The sequence below is a fragment of the Acinonyx jubatus genome, chromosome D2 (assembly GCF_027475565.1).
Source record: "Acinonyx jubatus isolate Ajub_Pintada_27869175 chromosome D2, VMU_Ajub_asm_v1.0, whole genome shotgun sequence".
Lineage (NCBI taxonomy): Eukaryota > Metazoa > Chordata > Mammalia > Carnivora > Felidae > Acinonyx > Acinonyx jubatus.
Window position 1 is genome coordinate 78,694,310 of NC_069393.1, and position 19,746 is coordinate 78,714,055.

General features: G+C 43.0%; 1 protein-coding gene across 1 annotated transcript in view; it reads left to right on the plus strand.

Moving 5' to 3' along the window:
- The first annotated feature begins 3,926 nt into the window (after positions 1–3,926).
- The window catches only part of ZRANB1 (zinc finger RANBP2-type containing 1), a 60,294-nt gene continuing 44,474 nt past the window's right edge, over positions 3,927–19,746 (plus strand). Inside the window, exon 1 of the mRNA XM_027063348.2 lies at positions 3,927–4,068. The gene's annotated coding sequence lies outside the window, so the exon portion shown is untranslated. The remainder of the gene's footprint in view (positions 4,069–19,746) is intronic.

Consider the following 19,746-nt stretch of genomic DNA (forward strand, 5'->3'; position numbering starts at 1 on the left):
CCTCCCCTTCTCGTACTCTGTCTCTCTCTCTCAAAAATAAAATAAACATTAAAAAAAATTTTTTTTTAATATGTAAAAGAAAAAAACCTTTCCCTTACTCTCGTTACCCCTGTGTCTATTATTAGAGTTCTTGCCTTTTTTTCATTGCCAAACGTCTGGGACTGATAGTGTATAGTCACTACTTCAATGCCCACATATACCTTCGGCTTTTGAAATCTGGCTTCTTTCTCCACCATCCCACTGACAATGCTTCTCTAGAAGGTCACTAAGCCTCTTGTTTGTCAAACCCAGTGACCTTTTCTCTGTTCTAATTCCTAAGTCTCTAGAATCTGACATTATTTATTATATTACCACGTTCCCGAGGCTCACTGGCTGCTTTGACTTTCGGGACACTTTTTTTTTTTAATACTGTTTATTGATTTTGAGAGAGAGAGAGAGAGGAGGGGGGAGAGGCAGCGAGAGGGAGATAGAGTCCTAAGCAGGCTTCTCGCTTCGAGGAGCCCGAGTTGGGTCTCAATCCCACAAACCACAAGATCACGACCCCGGCTGAAAATCAAGTCAGGTGCTGAACCAGCTAGCCACCCAGCCGCCCCCAGAACACCTTTTTTAAATGTTCTTTCTGACCAGTTGTTTTCTCCTCCTTGGTAGTTCTGGTTTCCTACCCCTGTGACTTTAGTAGTAACTTCTACATAGATAATTCCCTGGTGTTGATCTCTAGCTCCAGCCTATCCAACTTCAGACCAGCTTTTCTGCTGCTTGCTGCACATTTCCTCCTGAGCCCAGGATCTGGACACACCTGATCTCCTCTTATCTAATTCCGTTCCTGTGTTTCCCACTGTTAATCATCCCACTTAGCAGTCAGAGTTCTCCGAGTTTTGATTCTTCTGCCCCAGATTCAGACACTGGCAAACCCTGACCCTTCTCCTGCTACCCTTTTTCATGTCTGTCCCTCCTTCACATTCCCATAACTACTTTGGAGTTGGGTTCCTGTCTATTCATTGATTTTCCTGTCTCTAGTTCTACCCAAGTTTGTCTCACGGACGTGCCAGGTTATACAGTTCCGGTACTGGCATTTCCTGCTTCAAACCTTCCCGTGGTTTTGAATTAGTAAAGGAATTAAGTACAGATGCACAATTAGGCATTCAAGACCTTCACAGTAAGTACAATGGAAATTTTGCTGTTTCTCAAATAAAAGCCAAAACAAACTGTCAACCAAACAGTACTGTTCCTGCACTTTTACAAGAGTTGTAAGCAAAAGAACTTTTTAAAAATCATGCATACTTTTTTCCAGCTTTAACATTGGGATTGGCTCTTCCTCTTAATTATGAGGTAATTTTCATTTGAATATACTTAGCGCATTCCATCTCATATTCTAATTATGGCTATTTTTGTCTTGCTCTCTTCCCTACCTATGCTTTAGTCCCTCAAACACAGAACGTATCTTACTCATCTTTGTGTACTTCTTGTTCCTTGGCACATGGTGCTTACTTGCTAACTTTCCTTCGCCCTACCCCAACAATATCCCATTCTCTTAACAAAATCAGCCACAACTCTAACTAAATAAAAACACCTAGGGGCACCTGGGTGGCTCAGCCAGTTGAGCGTCTGACTCCATCCAGCTCAGGTCATGATCTCGCAGTTTGCGGGTTCGAGCCCCACACTGGGCTCACTGCTGTCAGCGCAGAGCCCGCTTTGGATCCTCTGTCCCCCTCTTTCTGCCCTTGCCCCACTTGCACCCTCTCTCTCTCAAAAAACAAGCATAAAAAAAACCCCACCAAACTCCACCTAATTCTGCAGTTCTTGTGGACTCTTAGGTGAGGTGGTTTGCAGCTGAGGTTCAGGAAGGGGAAGCTGGAGGTACTCAGAAGCTCTTAAAATATTTTCAAAGTGAAATGTTGGTTGAACCATTTGTTCTAACATAGTCATATGGTGTTTAATTTAATTGACAGTTGTGTTAATTATATGTTTGAGGATACGTGTTAAGTTTTGCAGCCAAGTGACTGTTGCGGTTTAAACTCAACTTATTGACAAGTCTTTGACCAAATAATGTTGTTTTGGGAAGATGGGGATGATTGAAAATCTCTACCACAGGAATGGCCGTGAGGATAAAATATAGTAACATTATGAAAGAGGTTGTTAGTGATGGATAGCTATACAAGGTATTATTCTTAAGTGGCCATAGTAAAGCTATACACATATCCTCAACTTTCTATTTATGCAAAGAGAGACTGAGAATAATACCATGAATCGTTTTACTAAATGAAATCTGCTAGTTTTAAAAATCCAGTTAAACTCTTAATCTTCCCATTGAAGCTGAGGTGTCCCATAAACTGCTAATGCCCTTTGACAGTGCTATAGTTCCTCAACAGATAACTTTTAAAGAGGTCTATAATAAAGAGTTGCTGTACTTTACAGTTTTTCAAATTCTTGAAATACAGTTTTGAAGTATGAAAAATTCAAGGCAAAGTCCCACTAAGAAAAACAAACTTCTCCAGCTGGAAAATTTTGACACATGGACTTTTAGCAAAAGGCTCAATGACTTAACTATTTGACTATATTTAAAGTAAATACACACGCGCGCGCGCGCGCGCGCGCGCGCGCGCGCGCACACACACACACACACACACACACACACACACACTACATCACCATATAACATATTCCCTTTAAGACTTAGGCTCTGGGAATTCTCCCGGCAGCACTTTTACCACGGCTGTAATTCATCCTCTATCTGTAAATTTACAATTTACAGAAAAGCTCCAAGCCCCAGAAAAGGCAACCATAAGAAAGCTGGGTTTACCCCAAATTAGAGTTAGGTAGCAGAAAAGAAAGCAAAGTCTCCGTGGCTTAAAAAAAGTTAAAAAAAATTTTTTTTTAATGTTTACTTATTTTTGAGAGAGAGAGGGAGTGGGGGAAGAGCAGAGAGACAGGGAGATAGAATCCGAAGCAGGCTCCAGGCTCCGAGGTGTCAGCACAGAGCTGGACGTGGGAATCGAACCCACAAACCCCGAGATCGTGACCTGAGCCCAATCCGGATTGGACCACCCAGGCACCCCCCCAATTTTTTTATTTTTAGATAGAATTGGCATATAAACCCCATGGCTTTTCATCATGCACATATGTACGTAATATGTAACAAACATACACAAACACACGTAGAAATGGATAGCTGCCTCGAAGGTAGGGCTTACGTAAAAAATAGACGTTGTAAAAGTTTGGAAAAAAAAAAAGAGAAAGCCCTAAACATTCATCTTTCCCGATGTCTTACAACGAGTTTGAAACTGTTATTAGAATGAGGCAGAATCTGTCACTAAGACTACTCGGGAGACCTGAGATCCACGGCTGGGCTTGGAAGTCCGGGCAACCGGGGGCACAGAGCGGGCAAAGGGAGTCCGCCAGGCGAGAGGACGCCCCGCCCGCGTCCCCCAGCCCCGCGCACGCCGCGCCGCCCCGCCGCCTCCCGGAGTGCCACGCACCTCGCCGCCCGCCCGCAGCCCCGCCGGCGGAGCTTCACAATCGGGGCCGGACGCCGGCATGACGTCACCTCTCCGCGGCCCGCCCCCTGCGTCCGGAAAGAGGCGGTCTCCCATTGGCTGCGCCGCTGGCGGCCTCCGGGCCAATGACAGGGCAGCGAGCGGCGGGGTCGGGCCTTGACGTTGTGCTGCTCGCCGTGGGGTTTATTTGGCTCCGGGGCCCCTCGCCGACGCCATTAGGAGCCGCAGCGCCTGAGGCCGACTCCCCCCCCCCCCCCGTCGCTCTGCCCCCTCCCCCTTTGCCCCTGGAGTGCCCCCCGCCTCCGCGCCTGCTCTCCGCCCCTCTGACCCCCGCCCCCGGTAGCCGGGAGCCGCGCGCGGGCTCGCGGAGACCATGTCCTGACTGAGGGGAGAGGGCGGAGGCGGCAGCAGCGGGACGGGCGGCGGCACGGAGGGAGGCGGAGAGGGGCCGGGCTCGGCTCGTCGCCTCGGGCTGCTCGGGGAGTCGCCGCCGCCGCCGCCGCCGCCGCCGCCGCCGGGCGCCGAGCATCGGACGGGGAGGAGGAGCAGGAGCTGGAGGAGCCGCCGCCGCCAGGTAACCGGGCCCCGGGAGGGCGCCCCACTGCAGGCCCCTCGCGGCCCCCTCTGCGGCCTGCCGGGCCCCTCGCTCCCTGCAGGCCGCCGGGTGTCCGGGGCGGCCCGCCCGCGCCCCCTGGGACGGCGTTGCGGGCGAGGGGAGGCGAGGCGAGGGGAGGGGGCCCGGGCGGCCGCCGCCGCCGCGCTCCCATCTCGGGCTTTCTCGGTGCGGGGACAGGCCCCGGGGCTGTGGGAGGGTGGGTCCGCCGCGCTTGTTTACCCACCATCGATCAGCCGCGGCTGGCCGCGCCGCCTGCCCCGCCACCTCTCTTCCGCCAGAGTCCCCCCTCCCTCGCCCCCCAACTTCTTTTTCTGCCACATACGGGCGGGTGAGGGGGGCTTCGCTCCTGCTGTGCAATAGGCCGTGATACTTGGATCCATCTTTCCAAGTTAGTGCTGGCCTCCAAAGTTGCATTTTGGCCCTCTGGCCGCTCTCTCTCCGCCCTCCGAGGTGGCCTCCCGCCGGTGCCGCGTCTAAGAAAATGAGGGTGGAGGGCGACGGGGGGGGGGGGGGGAGGGTGGGTTGGGGAGGAGGAGCTGGAACCGGGGGAAAGATTGTTTACCCTGCTCGCTCGCGACCACGGTGGTGCGGTGCAAGTATCTGGTTATTTTCTCCGCGGTGGTTTGCTACGGGTTATTTCACAGACAAAAGGGCCGTAATGAATACTTGGCGTTGAGCGCAAGGGACGGGCAGTTTAGGTCCAGCCTGGAAGTTTGAGCCGGCCCCTTATCTTTGAGATACACTGGTGTTTTGAACCCCTTCTGGCTGAGAATTTTGAGTTTCTGTGGCCTGAGCCTCCTTTTCCGTGACTCCATAGACTATTACCAGGTTCAGCGCCGTCCTCTTCGCCCGGTGTTTTGGTCTGTGTGCTCACCGCATGACCTATGGTGTTGTCGAAAAATTTAGCGTACAGAAATATTATTTGAGAGTACAGTTGAGAGATCCCTAGCCCTTGGAAACCGCCTACAACGAGCGGTTCTTGTATCTGTGGCCTTTTTTTTTTTTTTTTTTTTAAGTTCACTTTATCACTCGCGCGACCTCCAGGGTCCCCCCGTTTTGAGCAAACGTGGATGACTCAGTGTACAACTCATACGCCAGGGGAAACCATAAAGGTTTTTGATCTTGGTTTAATGCCAAGGGCCTGGGAAAAGTCACCTAAACTGTGTTTGTGGCAAAGAAAGCTGAGTCTCTTCTGCTTATTATCATTAATTAAATGAGGTAATTCTAAAGAAACTTAGACTCTTGCTCCCTCTTACTTTTTGGATCTTAAGATACGCGGTCACTTCCTTATACTGAAATTTCATAACATTGTTTTTATTGGGCCGTGAGGGAAACTCAGAGGACGGGAGTGACACCTTTTAAGCTTTGGGGAGGGTATTTGAATGTCAGGAGGGGTTTTTATTTCTGTTGGCGTTTCATCACTTTTATTAACGCTTCGGAGCGTTGAGACTCCCATTTATTTACTCTCGAAGCGTGCCTGGCTTAGCATGGGGAGCTCATTCATGGTGCTGTACTTTCTGCTCCGGGCCTCAGCCCGGCTCTGTACCCTGGGAAGGGTTAAGGCGTGTCACGTTTCAGTCTGAGGGCTGGCACAGTTCTGGAACTCACAAGCCAGTTGTACGCTATCCCAGGTAAATCGCCTCCTCTGTGTCACTGACATGGTGAGGGCTGCTCTGGGTGCTCTACACTTACATCGCTTTTGTAACAAGTGGAAACTTTAGGTGAATGGGAGTTGGCAAAAGCAGAGCACTGTAACTTCTTATTTAACCCGGTTCAGTTTTATCATGTGAGCACTGCTGTTGCCTCCTTTCTGCCCCAATAAGCTCTTCTAGCTGGGCTTCGAACACGTTTTCTGCCAGTGATGTGCTGTTCTACTTGGAATATTTGTGCTTGCTTATGCTTTGGGTAAATAACATCTTGAACGTTTTAACACTCTCGTCTCCTCACATCACAACATAAAAACTTCCAGAACTCTCCTTATCACATGCGAACTAAGGCTTAAGCTTCCTGGTGTGGTGTTCAGGTTTCTCTGTAGTCTGGCCCTGGTTCTCTTCAGTCTTAACTCATTTCTTCCCTTTGTGCATTCTTAGTTCCTGCCAAACTGACTCGTTTGTTGTTCTTGTGAAGTCCCTCCTCTCGGCCTTTCTTTGTGCCTTTCTTTCTGTTGGAAATCCTCTTCCGCCATTTATTCATGGATCCCCTCTTTACTTTGGGCCCAGTTGAGTCCTGTCTCTTGAGAAGTCTTTTTCTCGAGTTCAGCCTCAAGGGATCTATTCACTCCTTTTTTTTGTGTGGGACTTTTACACCAGCGTATGCTAGCCTGGATTTCAGTTTATCTTTTTTAAAAAAAAAATTTTTTTTCAACGTTTTTATTTATTTTTGGGACAGAGAGAGACAGAGCATGAACGGGGGAGGGGCAGAGAGAGAGGGAGACACAGAATCTGAAACAGGCTCCAGGCTCCGAGCCGTCCGCCCAGAGCCCGACGCGGGGCTGGAACTCCCGGACCGCGAGATCGTGACCTGGCTGAAGTCGGACGCTTCACCGACTGCGCCACCCAGGCGCCCCCTATCTTTTTAAGCTTTTATTCTGCTTCCCAACTAGATTTCAAGACCTCTGAGAAATGGGTATGGATTCTTTTTCTGTGGTTACCATATATTCAGCATTGAAAGATGGATACATTGTTTTACCAAGTATTTTTGGTTATGGAAGTATTCTAGGACATGCTGTTTGTAGTCTTTTTTTCCCCCTTTTTCTTTTAAATTTATTTATGTATTTATTTCGAGAGAGAGAGATTCTGAATCAGAGAGCGTGAGCCGGGGAGGGGCAGAGAGAGAGGGAGGCTGACAGCGAAGAGCCCGATGCGGGGCTGGAACTCACAAACGGTGAGGTCATGATCGGAGTTGAAATCAAGAGCCAGATGCTCAACTGACTGAGCCACCCAGGCACCCCTGCTTGTAGTCTTCTAAGTAGTGGGGTTTCTAGGATTTTGATGATTTAGGAGATAACATACTTGAAATTGTGTCTCTTTTTTAAATTTTGTTTTCTTAATGTCTATTCTAAGAGAGAGAGCGCGCGCATGTGCCCGCTCGAGCGTGAGTGGGGGAGGGGCAGACAGAGAAGGAGACAGAATCCGAAGCCGGCTCCAGGCTCTGAGCTGTCAGCACAGAGCCGGGCACTCAAACCCACCAACCATGAGATCATGACCTGAGTCAAAGTTGGACAGTTAACTGACTGAGCCACCCAGGCGCCCCGAAATTACGTCTGACTTAAAAAAATTTTGGGGGGGGGGTTAGTATGTTTTTTTCTATTTTCAGTGTGGTTCTTTTCTTGTAGAGGATGCTCATCGATATAACAACGGTCATGTCTTTTTCAAATAGAAATGTAACTACTGCAGTTCTGTAGTTCAGATTTGAGTCTGCTGCAGTTATTGCGGTTTGAGTTTGGAACCAGGGACACTAAGGGAGGTCATTCCATGTTTGTATATAGGTAACATTTAGCATCACGAGAAGGAGAAAATAATCTGTAGTCTCAGTTTGCATCCTTAACCTCAGATGTTGGCAGCATGTGTCATTGATCATGAGGCAGATGAGACACAGGAGAATGTGTGATTCACTGCTACCTGTCAACACTGTTGGAAGAAAACATAAACAAGCTGGTCCATAGTATTTTTGTATACCAAGGATAATATGTGTGATTATATGGTACATGGGTGGATGCTGATGTAGTTGGAAAACAGGTGCATGTGTTTCTGTTGTGTGTGTCTGAGTAGGAGGCTTGGAAGGCTTGGTATTTTATGGATACATACATAGTCTCTTAGCAGTAAACAGTCTTGATTTATCCACTGCGTGTACGTGGAAACTTGTCCACAAACTTGTGGAAACTTCTTCCAGTTCATCACAGTATTTTTTCCTTGTAATTGCTTGATTTTGTTAGAAAGTAGTTTACATCAAACCTTATTTTAGGCTTCAGAAACCTTTTTAGAATAATCAAAGCTGAAATTAGTCCATTAACGAACTTCCCAAACATGTTGGGCAGGCTTTTTGCGTTTGTAAAAGGCACTTCCGTGGAGTCTATGCCAGTAATTTTGCCACTTGATCAGTGAGCATTGTTTGCTTTGTGGGAAGCGGTATTTTGGTTAAGATGAAATTTTTGACAAGAGCCGTCAGTTTGAGGGTTTTTTTTTTTTTCCTCCAAGTTTATTTATTTATTTTGAGGGGCACGTGGGTGGCTCAGTCTGTTGAGCGTCTGACTTCACCTTAGGTCATGATCTCACGGTCCGTGAGTTTGAGCCCCGCGTCAGGCTCTGTGCTGACAACTCAGAGCCTGGAGCCTGCTTCAGAGTGTGTGTCTCCCTCTGTCTCTCTCTCTCTCTCTCTGCCCCCTCCCAGCTTGTGTTCTGTCTCTCTCTCAAAAATAAACATTAAAAAAATAAAGTTTATTTATTTATTTTGAGAGACAGTACGTGTGGGAGGGGCAGAGAGAGGGAGAGAGAATCCCCAGTAGGCTCTGCACTGTCAGCACAGAGCCCAAGGTGGGGCTTGAACTCAAGAACCGTGAGATCATGACCAGAGCTGAAACCAAGAGTCTGATGCTTAACTGACTGAGCAACCCAGGGGCTCCCCCGTTTGCGTTTTAAAATGGATGTTGGTCAGATAAATTGAATGTAAAGTTGATAACTTTTCAGCTGCCTAGTGAATTGAACTTTTTAGTAATGAAGAAATTAATTTTTTATTTTTAGAGTTCATATATTGAGGGCAGACTGTCCCAATCCCTCCTAACCAACAGAACATAATTTGGGTTTTTTACCATTTGGTAAGTCAGAATTTTATGTGGCTTGAATTCACATAAGTAAAAAATATTTGAATGTATAAAGCATTGTTGGAAATCAGTTGCATAGCTTTGCATTTTTTTTCTTTTTTAAAAATTTTAATGTTTGTTTATTTTTGAGAGAGAGTGACAGCACGAGCAGGGGAGGGGCAGAGGGAGAGGGAGACACAGAATCTGAAGCAGGCTCCAGGCTCTGAGCTGGCGGCACAGAGCCCGACCGACATGGGCTCGAACCCGCGAATGGCGAGATCATGACCTGAGTCGAAGTCAGACGCTTAACCGACTTTTTCTTAATTTTAAAGTAACCATTTCATTGAAATTTATTTCATATACCATAAAATTTACCCTTGTAAAGTATGTAATTCGTTGGTTTTTAGTGTATTCTAAAAGTTGTGTAGCCATCACCATTATCCGGAACATTTCATCACGCCCCCAAAAAGACTGTACCCATTAACCAGTGCCTCCCTCTTTTGCCTCAGTTCCTGGCAACCACTAATCTTTCTCTCTCTATGGATTTGCCTATTCTGTACATTTCATGTAAGTGGAATCATACACTCTGTCACCTTTTGTGTCTGCCTTCGTTCACTTAGCATAGTATTTTCAAGGTTTATCCCTGTTGTAACATGTATCAGTACCCCTTTTTTATGGCTGAATTATTTAATTGTTGTATGGATATAGCACATTTTGCTTGTGTTTATGCATTCACTGATTGATGGACATTTAGGTTGTTTCTACTTTTTGGCTGTGAGGAAGTATGCTGCCATGAGTATCTGGGTGCAGGTTTTTGTGTGGGCTTAAGTTTTCATTCCTTTTGGGTATGTACCTGGAGGTGGAATTGCTGGAACGTACGGTAACTGTGTTTAATCTTTGAGGAACTTCTAGATTGTTTTCCAGAGTGGCTGCACTGCTTTACATTTCCTAGCAACAAATGAGGGTTCCGTTTCTCTACATCCTGAATACTTATTACCGTTTTTTTAATTATTGCCCTCCTGGTGAAGTGATATCCCTGCGTTTTTATTTGCATTTCCCTAATGACTAATAGTATTGAGCATTTTTTCATGTGCATATTGGCCATTTGTAAATTTTCTTTGGAGAAATGTTCCTCCAGCCCTTTTTCATTTGGGTTATTTGTCTTTCATTCTTGAGTTGTGGGAGCTCTTTATGTAATCTGGCTACAAGTCAGATACATGATTTGCACGCATTTTCTCCTTTTCTGTGGGCTTTTTCACTTTCTTATTGGTATGCGTGAAAGCACCAAAGATTTAAACATTTTTTTTTTTTTTTTTATGTTTATTTATTTTTGAGACAGCGAGAGACGGAGCATGAACGGGGCAGGGTCAGAGAGAGGGAGACACAGAATCTGAAACAGGCTCCAGGCTCTGAGCTGTCAGCACAGAGCCCGACGTGGGGCTCGAACTCACAGACCGCGAGATCGTGACCTGAGCCGAAGTCGCTCAACCGACTGAGCCACCCAGGCGCCCCTACACCAAAGATTTTAATTTTGATGCAGTCCAGCTTATCTATGTTTTCTTTTACTTGTGTTTTCAGTGTTGTCTCTAAGAAGCCATTGGCCAATCCAAGGTGCAGAAGATTTGCATCTATGTTTTCTTCTAAGAATTTTATAGTTGTAGTTTTTTTCATTTAGATCCATGATAGTTTTAAGTTTTGTACATAGTATGAGGTGGGGGTCCAACAGTGCTTTTGGAGGTGGCTATCTGGTCGTCCCAGCACCATTTTCTGAAACTTCCTTAGCTTTAATAATGCAGTTATTCTCAACTATAAATTGATTATTGCGGGACAGTATTCCCTGGATAGACGAAGAAAGTGTCCATATTTTGCAGATGGAGAAAGGGATCTCTACTTGGTGTTGCACGTTAAGTTGCAGCAGTACACTTGTGATTGAAATCCTGAAGGGAAGCCATCGTATAACACCACTTATATGTCCTTTGCTTTTTTTGGTTCGGGTGGGTAATTTGTTACTATAAATTTTTATTATAAAAAATCCATTTCTTGGTGTTTAATGAAGCTAAAGTTTGTTTTCAAAAGGGAAGCTATAGTAATTTGCAGAACTGGTTTTGACTGATGTTGTTTTGGACTGCCATCCTTTGATACGAGTAGAATATTTAGTACTTGCTTTTATTGCCTAAATGGTAAGTGGCCGTCGCATAGCAGACACTGCTTACAGAGACGTAAAGGTGAATGTTTCACAGGCAGCCATTGGAAAAAAATCATAATTCACACAAGTAAGTGCTATGAAGTGGTGAAGAAGTGACTGAATTAGCACAGGGTTAGGTTTGGGTCAGGAAGAGCTTTACAGAGATGGGAACATTTAAGCTGGTCTTCAAAGAAGTAATAGGTTTCTAAAACCAGATAAGAATGGGGGGCGGGAGTGGGCAAACATCCTATGCAGAAGCAAGCCTGTGAGTGAAGGAGACATGAGAATTATGTCATGATTAAGGACCAGCCAGAGGGTTCAGTATAGCTGCAGCATGTGGATGAGGCTGGAAAGGCATGCCTTTCCAGTCCCTGCCTCACTTTCCCCAGAGCTAGTATTGTCAAGGGGCTGGCGATTACAAGGGTGGAGTGATCTGTTTGGAATGGATCATCTTCACAGGTAGGAAGAGAGAAGCAGTCTGTCTCCTGTTTCTGTGTCTCTGTGTATGTGGAGGAATATGTGGGAGATGTTACTAAGTTGAAAATCTGAAGGCATTTGATTTTGTAGAAGTTCTTGTAGCAGATTGATTATTGGGCACCTATTGTGTGCTCTGAAGTTGTTTAGGATTTTCAGAAAGTAGATTACATAAAACACTTTACAAAGGCTACTGAAATTGCAACATTTAGTAATGGCCCATTCACTGTTCAGAAAGCAACTATACTGGGTGTTGAGATAGTCATGTGAACAAGACAGGCACTGTTGCTTGTATTGACGTTCTAGTATGAAGAGCAGTCAAGGAGCAAACAAGGGAAAAAACCCCAGATATTGGTGAGTGCTGTGCAGACATGCAAGCAGGGTGGTGTGATGGACGTGACTGAGCGGCCAGGGAAAATCTTCCTGCGGAGGTGGTATTTAAACCAAAACCTCAGTGACAAGAGCTGGCCATATGAAATCTGGGGAAAGAGCATTCTAGGCAGAGGAGATTTCGAATACAAACTCTTAATGTGAGAATGAGCACGCTGGTAAAAGGAACAGAAGGAAGGCTACTTTTATGTAAAGATTTTCGAGAAAGGCTGGTGAATTTTAATTCAATTGTGAGTGGATTGGGAAACCATCAGGATTTTAAGTCCTTGTGCTGTGATCTGGTTTACACTCCTAAAGGATCCATCTGGCTTCTGTGTGAAGATGGTGGATAGAGTAGAAAACAGTAAGACTGGTGGGAGGCTTTGAGGTAATCTGCGGGAGGGGTGATGGTGGCTGGGGCTGGGGGCACGGTGGGGCGTCCTGGAGGAAAGCGAAGATTCTGGATTTGTTTTGGAGGTAGTGTCAGTACTGTGTGGTGGCTAGAGACAGTGGCTATAAAGTCAGCCTGTCTTGCTATCTAATGTTCATGTTTTGTTCTAGGGAAATGTTGCCATAATTGCGGAAGGCTGTGGTGCACTATTGAGGAAAAAAAAGTGAGAGTCAGAATCTGGGGTTTACTTGCTAAAGCTTTGTGACCCTGGGCAAGTCATCTTGCCTTTCCTGGAGCCCCAGGTCCCTTGTCATTAAAATGAATATACTTGTACCTCAGGGAGATTCTAGGGTACGTTAGGGGGAAGTACCTGAGGGTTCTTAGGATTCAGTGAAATAATGTAAGTGTTCTGTGACATAAAGCTCCATGCAGAATTTAAAGTGGTATTATTTCAAGCTGGCAGTTGTTGGTGATATTAATTATGGGATATGGATTTGAGGTTATTGGTTTTAGCCCCTACTTAAAGACAGGTGTGGCATTATTATCATAATTTCTTTTAATGAGATGCTTGGGTCTTAAGGTTTTGGCCAACATTCCAGATTCTGTAAGGGGTGGAGAGGGACTTGAACTTGGATCTAAGGACGTGCAATGCATTTTCCTGTATGTGAGAGAAATGAATATGAATATCAAGAGATGGAACTCTGGTCTTCCCATAGTAAATTAGATTTCACTCTTGCAACACTTCGGTGAAAGGCATTAGTGAATCACTAAAGGAAAATATTCTAGGGTATTCTCGAAGTGCTTAGGTGTTTGTGTTTGGCAGAGTGACCTAGGAGATACTTGAAGACCGTCAGGAAGGACCTTTTATGCCCTGTTTAGGATTTTTCACTAAAGTAAGATATTGTTGAAAATTTCAGAGCTACGGAATAGCAACATCAGGTTTTTTTTTTCCTTTTTCTTTCTTTTCTACCATTCTGGCAGAGATGTGGAGTACGAAGATAGGAAGACCAGTTAGGAAAACAGTTGAGGGAAGAAACAATGAACTAGGGCTTGGTGAGAAGTGTGGAAAGAAGGGCTAATTCTTGAGGAATGTTTAGGATATAGGAGGCCGATTTATTTTCTGCTGAAAGAGCTCTTCTGTACCTGTTGCATGGTTTTTTGTCAGAATAAAAATGATGTATGTGTAAGTATTTTGTAAATTTATTTCCTCTAAATGTATGTTTCTTTTTGAGAGAGAGAGAGTACGTGGGGAGGGGCAGAGAGAGAGGTAGACAGGATCTGAAGCAGGCTCTGCACTGACAGCAGAAAGCCCTACTTGGGCCTCAAACTCAAGAACCATGAGATCATGACCTGAACCGAAGTTGAATGCTTAACCAGATGAGCCACCTGGTATTTTGTAAATTGTAAGATTTATTGTGTGATGTGGATATATAAAAATAACAAATACATAGTTTGCCCAGAACTGTTCGAAAATCATTTGCAGACTTGATCCCCCTTTATCCTTAAATATTACAGTGCATATTTCCTAAAAAATAAGCGCTTTCTGCTACACAGCCACAATATACTGATCAAAATCAGGAAATTAACATTGTTTGATATTATCATGTAATTCTTTTTCTCTTTTTTTTTTAAAGAACAGTAATTTTTTTTAGAAAATTTTATTTTGAGAGAGGTGGAGTGCAGAGATAGGAGAAAGAGAGAATCCTAAGCAAGCTCTGCGCTGTCAAGTGTGGAGCCTGATGGAGGGCTCAGACTCCTGAACCGCAAGATCAGACCTGAGCTGAAGTCAAGAGTCACTCAACTGACTGAGCCATCCAGGCGCCCCTATGATTCCTTTTTTTTGTTTTGTTTTGTTTTGTTTTAATGGTTATTTATTTAGAGAGTGTGCGTGCACACCAATGAGGTAGGGGTGGGAGAGAGAATCCCAAGCAGGCTCTGGGCTCTTAGTGTAGAGCCTGACTTGGGGCTTGATCTCATGAACTGTGAGCCAAAATCTAGAGTTGGGCGCTTAACTCACTGAGCCACCCAGATGCCCCATTATGCAATTCTTAATAAGAAAAAGATTCTACAGATTTCTCTCCTATTTTGTCGATTGTTCCATTAATGTTCTTTATAAAGGTGAAAGAAAATCTCAGATTATGTATTGCAGTCTGTTGCCATGTTTTTTATAAGCTCCTTTAATTGGAACAGGAAAGTCTTTGTCTCTCATGATACTGATGTTTTTGAAGACTCTAGGACTACTTGTTTTGTAGAAAGTCTCTTAATATGGTGTGTCTGATATTTGGAGTCAGATTATGTACTTTTTGACAAGAATTCCACAGAAGTGATGTTATGTTCTTCATATAGCATGGCAGGAGGCAAATGATGTCGTTAATAGTGTGGTTAACTTTTGATTATTTGGTTATGGTGTTATCTATCAGATTTTGTAATATACTAGTTACTGTTGTGGAGAGATACTTGGAGATCTCGTTTAAATATCTGGTTAATCCTCAAATTTTCACTCTCTAGTTTTAACATCCATTGATGATTGTTTTAATTGTCAACGTGGACTAGTTTAACATCTATTGAAGATTGCCAAAAGGTGATTTTCTAATCCAGTTATTCTTTTTGCATTTATTAGTTGGATTTTTATCGTAAGGAAGAGCTTTCGCTCATTTACTTGCGTGTTTATCAGTGTCTGTGTAGATTTACAGATTATTATTTTAGTCAGTGTTTTAAAATCTTTATTGTCATTGTTTATGGTGATGCTCCAGTTGATCCAGATTTGGCCAGTGGGAGTGCTTCATACTAATTTCTGTGTCCTTTTTTTTTTTTTTTTTTTTTTTTTAATTCAAGATTTTTAGATGTGAATATATTCCAAATTTCGTTTTACTTTTTGGAGCAGCTTTAGGTTCAAACCAAAAGTTCCCGTGGCCTTTTAAAACTTTTCCCGTCATTCTTTGAGAACTGATTTTTTTTTTTTTTTTTAAGGAAAGTGTTTCCTGTATGTTAGTGACTAAAAAACACTAAGAAACAGATTTTTAAAAATAGACTCTACTTTTCGAGTCGTTTAGGTTCATAGCAAAATTGAACAGCAAGTATAGAGAGTTCCCTTATATCCTCTGCCCCAGCATATGCATAGCCTCCCCCAATATCATCCACAACAGAGTGGTATGGTTTGTTAAAATTGTTGGTATATCAACCAGATCCAATAGTTTACACTAAGGTTCACTCTCTATATGTGTTAAAACCCATAGAATGTACAAGTATCCACCATTATAGTGTCATACAGCACATTTTCACGACCCTAAAAGTCATCTGTGCTCTGCCTGTACATCCGTCCCTCCCAACTCTTGGCAACCTCTGATCTTTTTATTGTCTCCATAGTTTTGCTTTTCCAGAATGTCATATAGTTGGAATCACACAGAATATAGTCATTTCATATTGGCTTCTTTTACTTAGTAATAGGTATTTAAGGTTCCTTTCTGTCTTTTTTTGTGGCTTGATCCCTCCCTTCTTTTTGGTGCTGAATAATATTTCATTGTACCACAGTTTATCTGTTCACTTCAGCTCATGTGTTGCACCTACTGAAGGACATCTTGGTTGCTTGCATGTTTTGGCAGTTATGAAAAAAGCTGCTATAAACATCTGTATGCAGATGTGGACATGTTTTCAGCTCCTTTGGGTTAAATACCAAGGTGCACAATTGCTGGATTGTATGGTAAGAGCATGTATGGTTTTGTAAGAACCTGTCAAACGCTCTTCCTGGGTGGCTGTATCGTTTTGCATTCCTATCAGTAACGAATTGAGATTTTGACAATATTGAGTCTGCCCATCCATGAAGATGGAATGCTCCGTTTATTTAGTACCTCTTTGATTTCTTCTTTCATCAGTGTTTAGTTTTTCTCACATAGGTCTTGTATGTATTTTGTTAGATTTATGCCCGAGTGTTTCAGTTTTGGTGGGTGTTAACTGTAAATGGTGGTATGTTTTTAATTTCAAATTCCATTTGTTCGTCGCTGGCATATAGGAAAGCAGTTGACTTATATATGAACCTTGTGTCCTGCAACCACGTTATGTCACTTAGTAGCTCTGAGTCGTTTTGTTGAGGGTTTGTTTATTTATCTTATTTTCTACATAGACAATCCTATCATCTGTGAATAAAGACAATTTTATTTCTTCTCAACTTGCGTACTTTTAAATGTTCATTTGTTTCGAGAGAGAGAGGGAGCGCACATGCATGTGCGAGAGTGGGAGAGGGGCAAAGAGGGAGAATCCCAAGACGCCAGGCTCTAACCCACAAACTGTGAGATCATGACCTGAGCCAAAATTGTGTACTTTTAATTTTCTCTTATAACATTAGCTAGAATTTCCAATTCGATGTTGAACAGAGTGATGAGGGGAACATCCTTGCCTTATTACTGATCTTAGTAGGAAAGTTTCTAGTTTTTCACTGTTAAATATGGTGTTACCTGTTGGTTTTTTGTACATGCTTTATCATGTTGTGGAAGTCCCTCTGTATTTCTAGGTTGCCGAGCATTTTCCCCCCCTTCATGAATGAGTGTTGGATTTTGTCAGATGCCTTTTCTGCATGTATTCATGTGATCGTGGTTTTTTTTTTTTTTGGTTTTGGTTTTTTGTTTTTTTTTGGTCTGTTGATATGAAGGATTATGTTAATTGATTTTTTGAACATTGAACTAACTTTGCACATCTGGGATAAACAGTCTTGGTTGTGGTGTATGCTTTTTATACATTGTTGGATTTGATTTGCTAATGTTGAGAATTTTTGCATCTATGTTCATGAGACATTGAAAAGACAAGTTTTTATCACTTTTTAACTTTTAGTTTTGTAAAGTGTGATATTCATCTGTTCATGCTTAGGACGAAATAAACTCTGGTTCATATTTTGATATATTTCCTCTATTTTGTGAACTGTACCTGCAAATTGTAGAAAGAAGCTATATTTGTAAGTTTTCCAGATGTTTTGACATTGCTTTTCAAACACAAACCCAGATATTTTATTATTAGATTCAGCAATCAAATATAATTGTTCTTTAAAATTGCTACAAAAGTTTGAAAATGCTTATTCTCAGTTTCTCTACAGACCAGTCAGCAGCGTGTAGACTATCACAGGCTCCTGGACCAAGTTTTGAGTAGCAGCAGTCTGAATACTATACAGTGTATTGCTTCCTGCCCCTTGTCTAGTAGTCTGAGCCTTACTTCTCAGTCTTGAACAGCATTTGGTACTTTCCTTATAGATTTAAACATTTTTCATTATGAAAAACTTCAAACATACATACAGAGAGGCTAGGAGAATGAATTCTCATGTATCCATCACTGAGTTACTAATCCATAGCCAGTCTTTTCATTTGTGTTCCTCTTACTTCCTCCTCATGGAATATTTTAAAGCAAATTCCAGACATTTTATGGCACTGTACATATTTCAGTAGGAGAAGAGGACTGTTTGTTTGTTTGTTTGTTTGTTTATTTATTTATTTATTTATTTATTAGACCAAGCATGAGCAGGGGAGGGGCAGAGAGATAGGGAGACACAGAATCCGAAGCAGGCTCCAGGCTCCAGGCTCCAGGCTCCAGGCTCCAGGCTCCAGGCTCCGAGATGTCAGCACAGAGCCTGACGCGGAGCTCGAACTCATGAACTGTGAGATCATGACCTGAGCCAAAGTCGGACAGTTAACCATCTGAGCCACCCAAGTGCCCCGAGAAGAGGACTTTTTTAAGGGCATAGATACCACACTGTTAATCACATCTTAAAATTTTAATAATTTCTTAAAAAAAATTTTTTTTAATGTTTATTTATTTTTGAGAGAGACAGAACATGAGCAAGGGAGGGGCAGAGAGAGAGGGAGACACAGAATGTGAAGCAGGCTCCAGGCTCTGAGCTAGCAGCACAGAGCCTGACATGGGGCTCGAACCCACAGATCTGGAAATCATGACCTGGGCCGAAGTCAGATGCTTAACCAACCAAGCCACCCCGGCGTCCCTTTTGTGATTATCTTAATTCATTTTTTTTAAAACAGTTTATTTATTTTTGAGAGCTAGAGTGCAAGCGGGGGAGGGGCACAGAGAGAGGGGGACAGAGGATCTGAAGTGGGCTCTGTGCTGACAGCAGCAAGCCTGATGCAGGGCTTGAACTCATGAACTGCAAGATCATGACCAGAGCTGAAGTCAGAGGCTCAACCTTCCTGAGCCACCCGGATGCCTCTTAATTCTTTTTTTTTTTTTTTTTTTTACAGTTGAGAGAGTTGAGGCTCTGAGATAAAACTCATTTACTTACTATCTCACAGTCTTTGCTTTCCTTTAAAACAGGACCACATGTGGGTGCTGCAATTCATACACTGTCATTTATGGAGACTTTTTCCAATTGCGTAAATGAGAATGGAAGCCTTTTCTGTATTTTTAATCGATATACTGTGGTTTCTTTTGGATTAGCGTATTAGTTTAAGAGAAGTCAAACTGGCTTTCATAATTTCTTCTTCAGGGATTGCCTCCAAAATTAAAAAATATATAAAACGCCAAAAACCCTTAAGGTGTTTTATAGCCTAGAACCATGGTGAATATTCCCAAGTTGTCTTTTTTCACTCAATTTTAGATGCTAAATTTAGTATATCTTGTTTTGTAAATAACTTTTTAACGTTCTGCTTATTGCTCAACTTTTCAGATGTTTTGTGGTAATTCAGTCTAGATACGCTGTGTGAATATTTTGTGTAGTTGTAAAACAGAAATTTGAGCAAAATGTGTGTTAAATAAGTTTTTCTAAGTTTGCTTGTTTAAATATTGTATGTCCTAGTCCTCTAGGAAGGGACTGCTTAGTTAGAAACTCATTGCAGTTTATTAATAGTCCAAATTCTAGGTAATGGGAACAAGTGACTATGGGCTGCAGTATAAATATATTATTTATCACATGGTGTGTGTAGTGTAGTACTGACTTTGGAGCCAGAATGCCTGGGTTCAAACCCTGGCTCTGCCACTTAGTAGCTTTGTGGTTTTGGGCAAGTTACTCAACTTCTCTGTTGTTTCCAATCTTAAAATTTGGTGATAATAATAGTACCTGTTTCATAGGGTTCTGAGGATTAAATTAGTTAATGTATACGTACAGTGCTTAGAACATGTCTGGCATGCAGTAAATGCCTAAATTTTAGCTATTTTCTTAGTTGGATAAAGCTGATCCTGGAAAAATTGTGAAGTAGACAGAGTTGTCCTAGAGGTTCATTCATTTCTAATGATTGGGTAAGCAGTGCGGTCAGCTTGCTGCTATCTTTGGCATTCCTTCCCAGGTTGCCCTTTGCTAATAAACCTTTGCCTGCTTGTTCTCCTTGCCTCTGCAATGTAAACCCCAAATTATAAAATCTCCATCCTATTTTCCTGTTATTCATTACACTAGGAATCTTTTTTATTTTTTTTAATTTTTTTTTATTTTTG